The sequence below is a fragment of the Melozone crissalis genome, unplaced genomic scaffold (genome assembly GCF_028551555.1).
Source record: "Melozone crissalis strain CALT ecotype California unplaced genomic scaffold, PUWL_Pcris_2 ptg000014l_1, whole genome shotgun sequence".
In the NCBI taxonomy this organism is placed as follows: domain Eukaryota; kingdom Metazoa; phylum Chordata; class Aves; order Passeriformes; family Passerellidae; genus Melozone; species Melozone crissalis.
In genome coordinates this window covers 15,029,092-15,038,236 of record NW_026535792.1, presented here as the reverse complement: position 1 = coordinate 15,038,236, position 9,145 = coordinate 15,029,092, and the positions used below count along the sequence as shown (strand labels likewise).

General features: G+C 44.6%; 1 protein-coding gene across 2 annotated transcripts in view; it reads left to right on the top strand.

Moving 5' to 3' along the window:
- Positions 1–947: 947 nt before the first annotated feature.
- APBA2 (amyloid beta precursor protein binding family A member 2) overlaps positions 948–9,145 on the top strand; it is an 80,093-nt gene continuing 71,895 nt past the window's right edge. For both annotated transcript variants that reach the window (XM_054273030.1, XM_054273029.1), the window contains exon 1: positions 948–1,062. The gene's annotated coding sequence lies outside the window, so the exon portion shown is untranslated. The remainder of the gene's footprint in view (positions 1,063–9,145) is intronic.

Here is a 9,145-nt window from a genome sequence, read left to right as displayed (position 1 = left end):
AGGCCTGAGGAACCAACTGTGTTTATCATCCACCGTAAGAAATGTCCTTGGAGAAACCCTCTTCAGTGAGCTTTTAAATAGTACACATTGAATCCTACTTTATTAAACTTTAGGGGTGGATCTATGTATTATTTGCACAAAGGCACAAAAATCGTGATTTGTTCTCATAAATCTGGTCATATAATGGAACATGACTGAGTCCACTGCTGTCTCCTGCTATAATGTTCAAACTTTTGGTGTTTGGGATTTTGTTGCTCTGGAGCACCTCAAGCAGCAGGGAAAGGTGAGGTGATCACCTAGCAGGATAACATGGCATTCAGGAATGTTATTCTCAGAGAGATGCTGTGGAGAATCCCAGAAAACACCCTCAGCTCCAGCCCAGCGCCAGAGCGGCTCCCTGGGGGCACAGAGCGGCCTTGGGCAGTGCCGCCGCGGGATGGGGCACGCAGGGAACCTCGCTGTGGCAGGGCAGCTGGCAGGGGAGCGGGGCCGGGCCCGCGGCCTGCCCCCCTCAGTGCCCTCAGTGTCCGGACACAAGCGCTGAGCCAGAGCTGCCGGGAGGCACGGACACCTGGGGCAGGTGGCACGGAACGCGTCCAGCTGGGCTCGGAGTGTCCGCAGAGAGGGACACGCCCCACCCTCCCTGGGCAGCTCTTCCAGCGCTGAACAACCCTCAGTGTGAAGAAGTTCTCCCTCACGCTGAGGTGAAACTTGTGTTCAGTTTATGGCCATTGTCCCTCGTCCTGTGGCTGGACGCCACTGAGGAGTGCGGCACCCGCGGAGCTGGCCCAGCGCCCGGCCCCGGTCTGGCGGTGGATGGCGGACAGGTCAGTGCGTCCCGCCGAGCCCCCGGGGCTGCGGGGCCCGGGGCCGCCCCCGGCTCGCTGCCGCCGGGGCCGTGAGGCGGCGCGGGCGCTATGCGCCATGCAGGTTCCCGGGCGCTGGCGCAGGCAGGTTCCCGGGCGGGCCCGCCGCGGTGTGCGGCGCTCGGCAGCCACACAAAAGAGCGGCTGCGGCTGCGGCTGCCCCGCTGCCCGGGACCGGCCCCGCCGCTGCACCGCGGTAAGGACCGGGGGAGCGGGGCGGGGGGCTGACCGACCGACTGACCGACCGACGGACACACCGACCGCCGGCCGGGGCGTCGCGGGCACCGGCGGCTCCGTCGGGGGTGGGGCGGCAGCATCCCGCGGGTCCCCTCAGGGGAGCGGGGAGCCCCTGGCCCCCGGCAGCACGGCCGATGCTCCCCTCGAATCGGGGCTGGGGGCTGCTCTCCCCGCGAGCGGCTACCCCCGCCTCATCCCATCCTCATCTTCATCCTCATCCTCATCATTCCCATCCCCATCCCCTGGCAACGAGCTGCCGCGAGCGGTAGGGGAGCCGGGGTGAAGGGGAGCCCCTGCGGCATGGCGGAGCGGCCGGCGCTGCCGCGATCGGCGGCGCGGGGCTCCGGTACCGGGGGCTGCCGCACTCCCGCTCGTCCCCGCTGTGCCCCGGAGGCGCCGCCACCGCCCCCCGGCAGGCGAGGGAGAACCGGCGGCGATCCCCGGGCCGGGCTGCGGCTCCGCTCGGCTCCCCCGGGGCTGGGCTGCGGCTCCGCTCGGCTCCCCCGGGACGGGGCGAGCTCCGAGCCCAGCCCGGCCCGGCCGCTGAGCCCCGCCGTGCCGGGACGGCGGCTCCAGTAACGCGGACACCGGCCGTGCAGCATCCGCATCATGCCAGCGTCTGCTGGGAGGGCGGGAGGCTTAAGTCCGTTTGTCTTAATAAGAGTGAAAAGAAAAGCGAGAGGAGCCCTCCTGTAATGCAATACCGCTCGGAGTTTGTATTTGGTTCTGATTTCATGTCTCCACTCTAGCAAAGGGATCAGAGCCTTTGATCTGCTGTTTGCCCGTTCCCTTCATCTTGAGATCTGGAGGGAGAAGTGTGCTCAGTTAAGAATACCTGATTTTTGGTGGGATAAACAGCACGAGATATTATAGCATGATCTGTTTGCCTCTTATTGAACAGTTTTTTGAATGTGTGTGTGGTGCCTTGTATTGCCATAACAAAAGGGATGGGGGTGGGGGAAAGGAAGGGAATACTGCATTTATAGCTGCATCTTGGAAAGTCAAAGACTGCCTTATTTTGCCTCAACTGGCAATCTGTGCTTTCACATTTATGTACTTTGCATCCTCAGTGTTGTTTTGGTGGTTGTTGCATGGTAGTGAGGAGATACAAGAAAAGAAATTTAGATAAAGACAAGAGATCATACAATGTGTATAGTACAGAGATAATGTGCATTGCAGTGATGTTTAAGGAAAGTCTGAAATGACTGTGACCAGCTTGAAAAATGCAAGTAGTGTTTTCAGTTACATTACCTGGCCAAGGCCACCCTATAATCTCCCAGGAGGGGCTGGGAAATCTGTTTGCAGAAAAGGTATTTATCTATTATGCCTGCTACCCAAGAATCCCTCATTAATTAATAAGTAGAACTGAAAAAGAGAAACAAGTGTCATAGTTTTTTGTGGTTCTATGTAAGCCACAGTGTTTCAAATATAACAGAGTTTTAAAGGGGAGGAATTCTAGTTTAAGTCCTTATTGCCACTTAAGATAAAATACAGTATGTGCAGGTCATGTGTTTGAGAAGCAAAAGATTGACATTTATGTCAAGCATAAGATGCAATTTATCATTCTATCATCCATGGGACAGACAAGATGAAAGAGCCTTTCTTTCATATATTGTTCTGCAAGAGCTAAACTGCTGAAGTGAAAGCCACTGTACTTGTGAGTCCGTTTGGAGCTCATAGGATTTCATGCTGCAGAACTGTCCTTATAAACCCTGACTGTCAGAGTTTCTAAATTCTCTGATAGTTTAGCCCCTATCTGCACTTGGAAATATCTGAAGCTATTTTTAAAAATGCAGCAGCAGCTACGTTATTGCTCCCTCTTGATCCTCTGATAGTAAAGGAAAAGTGCTCTTGCAAAGGCCATGAAGGCTCAGCTCTTTTGGTCAAAGTATGACAGTTCTAAGGAGGAATCTTTCAAAGCATGTTTTTTGTAGTTACTTGATTAATGCTGGTTCAGGTTGGGGACTGGACATGAATTTAAACAAGCTAGGTCTTTAAAAAGTGACCTTTGCTTAAGGCTGTGAACACGAGAAACCACTTCAAGAAGCATAATTTTACCATCTCTCCAGCTGTTCTGATAAGAACTTTTGCTAAGAAATAATTTGTGAAAATACCATAGTTTAAACATCTTTCAGTTAATATTCCTGTGCTGAGGGTGGATAAATTGGAGAAAGTGACCTGTTCCAAGCTACCAGCTCACAGAGAGACATGGAGGATTCAGGTTTGTTTCAGAAAAAATCTTGGTTGTAGCATTTGAACACATCAGGGTTCAGATGCTTCTGCAGACCTTTTAAATCAATATCCCTGTGTTTAAATAAACAAGGCAATTATTTCATGCTTTGAGCACTGGTAGAGGTGGAGGAGCAGCCCTGACAAAAAGGCCCAGAGGTGCTGGTGAACAGCAAACTGGACATGAACCAGCCACAGCCCCTGGCCACAAAGGTAGCAGGAGCACCCTGGTCTGTGTGAACACAGTGCAGCCAGGACACCAAGGGAGGTGATTATTGCCTTCTGCTCAGCCCCCAGTAGGTGACATTTACAACCCTGGGTACAGTTTTGCTCCCCGTTATTAAAGACCTGGGGTTCTGCAGAGGTCACTGAAGGTTGGGGCTGGAGGCCAAGCTCTGAGCAGAGGGTGGAGAAAGGGAGGCTATGGGGGACCTAACAGAGCCTTCCAGTCCTTATGAGGAGTTCTTCATGGAACTGATCCCAGACTCAACCCAGTGGCGTGTGCCAAAGAATGAGAGACAAAAGGCATATGTTGAAACAAAGGTTCAGACTGGATACAAGAGAAATACTTTGCCCCACGAGGACAATCACACATGGAGGCAGGTAACCCGGAGAGGCTGTATGGTCACTGTAAAGACCAGACTGGATAATTCCCTCAGCAAACTGATCAGGGCTCACTGATGACCCTGGTTTGAGCAGAATCTTGGACAAGAGATCTCTGACATTCCTAACAACCTGAAGTGTTATGATCCCGTTTGTGCCTATCTGTACATGATGCAAGAAGCAGACATGTTTCCAGAAGTGAGATTTTTAAAGAAAGATTTAGAGTTTCCATTGTAGAACTAATCTGTGCATCCCAACAAAGATGGGATACAGTATCAGTATGATATATCAACATCCATTATGTGTGAAATAGCACATTACATTAATACAAACTAATACCTCACTATAAGCCTCCCAAGGAAGAGATATTTACTTGAAATAAACAAAAGGAATTGCATACTATTTGCAAGCAAGAGCTGTTACTGAGAGGTATCTTTTGGCACCACTATGAGCAATTAAAGCCTTGCAACATTTGTGCAAGAGATGTAATGGCAGTTGTTACATCTAGAGAAAATAAAGCACTGATGCAGTCACATGAGCTTCACAAGCTAAGAGGAAGGACTGAAAGCAGAATCAGAATTTGCTGGTTTTTAGGCACTCAAAAAACTTGCAGTCGCTGAGTCAAATGCTCATTATAAGTACTGGCAAATGCTTTTAGTCTGCTGGGAAGAGTATTACATGTATGATTTATTTTTTCCTGAGGACCCATGAGAGCTGCATGAAAAGCAGCTCCAGACAGCACCATGTGACTGGTGAAGTGTGTAGTGCTTTTAGGCTTTTGCTGTCTGCACAAGCTGAACATGCACCATTTAAGCTTTGCCATGACATCCATGAGAAGAGAACTCCCATTCAAATTCTCAGTTTTGTCTGAACTTAGGTCTTCTCTTGGCTAACAATACTATTTTTTTGGAAGGAAGGCCTTGCACAACTGATAGAAAACATATGGATTGAACAGTTTGTTTCTGATGCTGGTAGGTAAATGCACTGTCACTTGAGTACATGACATTCCTTTCCTTTTTTGTTGCAGTACTGTCTTCATTCACATGCTGCAGCAGAGGAAGGTGATTTGCACTTCAGGAGGAGTAAGTTAGAGCTGAGCAAAGACCAGTATGGAAAACTCTGGGATTCATAGGTGCTTCCACCTGAGCTAAAGAGGAAGAGCTAGAAGCCCTGTAGGTAGGGATGGCAGGGGAAAATGTCATTGTCCTCAGATAACGTGAAAGGCTGCTGGAGATGCATACTCTGGAGTATACTCATGCATGAAGGCATCATTTTCTTTTGAAATAGAAGGAAATGAAGAGGAAAGGAAAGTTGGCAAAAAGGTATACAAAATATGTCAGTTATAAGCAATGTGAGGTTTGCAGTCCAGACAAGGATTTTCAAACAGTACTTCTGCAATGCAGACATCCACTGATACCAGCCCAGGCTTGCAGTGGGAGCTGCGTGAGGAGTATCTCAGGGTGGTTGTCTGGTTTGAATTAGTAAGATGAAGTTTCCTTCAGGAAATAGCCCTGCTAGTTACAGACCTAATAATGAAGATTCAGCCACATAGAAAATTATATTGGCTTATTACTTAAAAGGCAGATTGAATATTTCCAGTCTATTAATTGAATGGAGTTTTTGAATTTTGTTTTGTGCATTGATATTAGGAATATTTGTAAGCATACCATCAATTTGCATTATTTTCCAGATTGCTTTTGTTCCCTTTTCTGAGAGATTCTCTTCACAGATGCACTTCTCAGCTACAACTTTTGTATAAGTTTCTCTTCCCAAGTCAATTGTACAGTAACTCTAATCATTTCTGAGGAGTGAAATCCTTTTTATTTCTGAAATATTCTCCAAGAGAGACCTGACCCTGCAAGTTTTTCTTGTGTATGTATTCTGCCTTTGTGTTGAGTTCACAGGATCTGACCTTTGAAGATTTAGTGTAAGATTTATTTTATTTATTAATTTAATGAAGATTAAGTGTAAGACAGAAAGATTTAGAAGTCTTTCACCTGAGTAAAGAGATTAGATTCAGCTACAAACTCATAACGTGGTCATGGCAGGCACATTTACTTCTTTCTATCTTCAATGTACAAAACCAGCAACAAGCAGCTCACAACCCAAATAACAGCTCTGTAACTCTGACCATGAGTGTTCTGGTGAGGGTGCAGACCTGGATTTGACCATTGGAGTCCAAAATGCCAAGGGATGCTATGTAACATGGGAATGTGTGGTGACAAGCACCAGTTCCATAGAGACAGCACCAATCCAAGCAGTATTGTAAAAGCCTCCCAGAAGGAGTAGCTGTGTTTGGCATTCACTGTTCAGGTTCAGTGAAGTACCTGATCTTTATGTGAAGAATAAGAAAGAAAATAATATTTCCACAATGCCATGCACATCTTTACTGCCTTTGTCCACTACCCAGAACAAAGGTGCTTGGGTGGACTCCTGGTCACCCAGTGTGCCCTTCAGGATCAGAAGTGATAGTTAACTTTGCCTTTTCCTGCTCCAGCAACTTGGTAAAAAATGCCTGAGTTACTGGATTAACTGAAGAGAATGAGGGTGGCACAGCCTAGAATCTGTTCTAGAATGACAAAGGATTTTATTTTTTCCCCAATCACTAAGAGTGAAATGGTAGCAGTAAATTGATGTTACTCTCAAGAATCACTGATACGAGCTGCCACAAAAATTATTTCAGTGCAAGGGTAAGTGCAGCTTTTTTGTTTAGTAAAACCTTAAAATAGGTCTCAAAACTCATACTCTGAAAGCTGAGAGATGCCTTTTCAACACATCTGGGGGAGTGTATGGAGATGGAATTGCCTGTTCCTCATGCAGAAGCAAGACTGCTTCAGAGCTGCTATGCTCCTCAAATCCATACCCAATTGCTCTCCTGGGAATGAAATCTTGTATTAAACACTGTTACTAAATATATCCTTTTTTTTTTTTCTTTTTTATTCTTCTTCTAATCTGCAGTTTTTGTGTCTGGTAGGATGGCCATTCTCACTGGTACCAGGCTGCACAGGGTTGCTGTCCTGTCTTGAGTTTCAAAGACCACTACAGGCACTAATAATCATCAGGGCAATTACAAAGAACATAAATTTATTTCTGCTGTCATAAAATGATCCAGTATAGGAAAGAAGCAGGCTTGCATAGTTCCAAATTCTTACTATGCAGCATAGCACGTTGTTGCCATGTTACCAGATTGCTTGCCTTGATATTTAAATTTGCCCTTAGATTTGTATTTAAAAAGAATGAACTGTTAACAGTGCATTAAAATATAAAATAACCTGACAAGACATAAGCCTCATCACCAATTTGTTCATGGTTTTTTGGCCTCTACAGATTTTAATTTTCTTTTCTAAAATAAACCCCAGCATCACAACAAATCTAAGATATGCACGAGCAATGAAATATGGAAATATTCTGTTTGGGAGTGCAATAAAGGTTTATATCAAAGGAGGAATATTCACCATAGTTTCCATACTTAAAAAATATGCATTTTTCCTGCCTTACTGAGTGCCTCTTGCCATCTTTTGTCCTCTCCAATTTAATACAACAGAGGGAAATCAGAGTATGATGATACTTTCTTGTTATTGATGTATTGTGGAGGAGAAAGGAACATTATTTCTATATATATGTGTGTGTAGATATATATAAAATGTCCTTTAGGCACAAAATCTTGTGTTAGTGGAAGACAACTCTTGATTACAGATAAGGCAGCTTTAAAAAGAAACTTATCCCTGTGATATTCTTAGCCAGTCAATCAGTGTGGCTTTAATTATGTAGAAGTATCTGACATGTTATGGCCCAGGAGATAAGAGCTGTTGCATATTAGATGAATGAAAGGGAAGGAATTCTGTTGGTGACTAGAAATTCCATGCTCAGTGCTGCATTAGAGGCATAAAATGAGCACTGGAAGGGAACACTCCCTAGTAAACAGTGATTTGCATTGTATTGCAGATTCCAGCATTATGAAGGTGGCTGGGGGCAGAATTCTTCATTTCTGGTTAATGACTACTGGCTTTATGATGGAAGAGTTGCCATGAAAATACCTGGGTAGTATCAGGAATGTGCCTTTAACTCAGTTGTATTGGTAGGAATTTTTTAGTTTGCTTGCCTTTTGGTTTGGTTGACTGGCTTTTGTGTTTGCTTTTTTAATTTTTTTTTGTTAATAATTAAGGGGTTTTCTCTATCTTTTCAGTAGTAGGTGGAAGTCTCAGTTTTCACCAAGTAAAAGGTATCTGTTGTGATACTGGTTGTTTTCAATACTTGGAAAGAGACCACCTTAAGGTTTTTCCACATCTATTCCCCACCTATAGGTAGTGATAATAAATTATATCTGTATAATAAATAAATATCTGTACAGCATGTGTTTAATTTGGTATTTGTCCTCCATTTATTATTCAATTCATATACATTATAGCTGACCCACCAACTGACAGATAATGATTTTGGGGGAAAATGGAAGGGAATTATATATTACACCACTACTATACCTTTGCAACTGTGTTATTTTCCTTGCTGCGCATGTATCTATAATTACTTTTAAAGTTTTTTGTCACAATTCAGTAGAATACCTGTCTTATTCTTGAGCCAACATTGATTTAACTTAGATATGTTGACATTTTTTAGTGTTGGGACTTTTACAATATTTCATGGTTTAGTTTAGGCTCCAGCTTCTGGGGTGTGAGAATCACAGCTTTGAGCTTATTCTCAGACAGGCTCCAGGAATGAAGAAACTATGAGTTTGTATTTTAAACATTTGTGCACAATATGATACCTTTAATTCTGGACTTCTTGTGATTTGCAGTGCTACAGCAGTTGTGGTAGAAATAAGTTCCTTACTATTAACTAGCATCTGTTTGAATGTACTAAGTGAAACACTGGATTTAATCAACAACATGCAGACCAAACCTTTAGTAAAACCTGAATTATATCTCTAAGTATTAGAGGATATAACTTAAGTGTACCTAACTGGAAAATCTTAATTTGGTTCTACTGTTCAGTTGCATTTTACTGTTAACCTTCTTGCTGGGTTAAACTACAAAGATAAAAATAATTAACTTTGTAGATTAACATATTAAACATTTTGCCTATGTAAATATGAATAGCATGTGGATAAAAAGCTCTCTGCTCTGGAGACTATAACAGGATGGCTTTGCAGTTATTACATTATTTTCATGGTTGTTTTCTTTACTAGTATTGTGTCACTGGGGGTGGGAGTG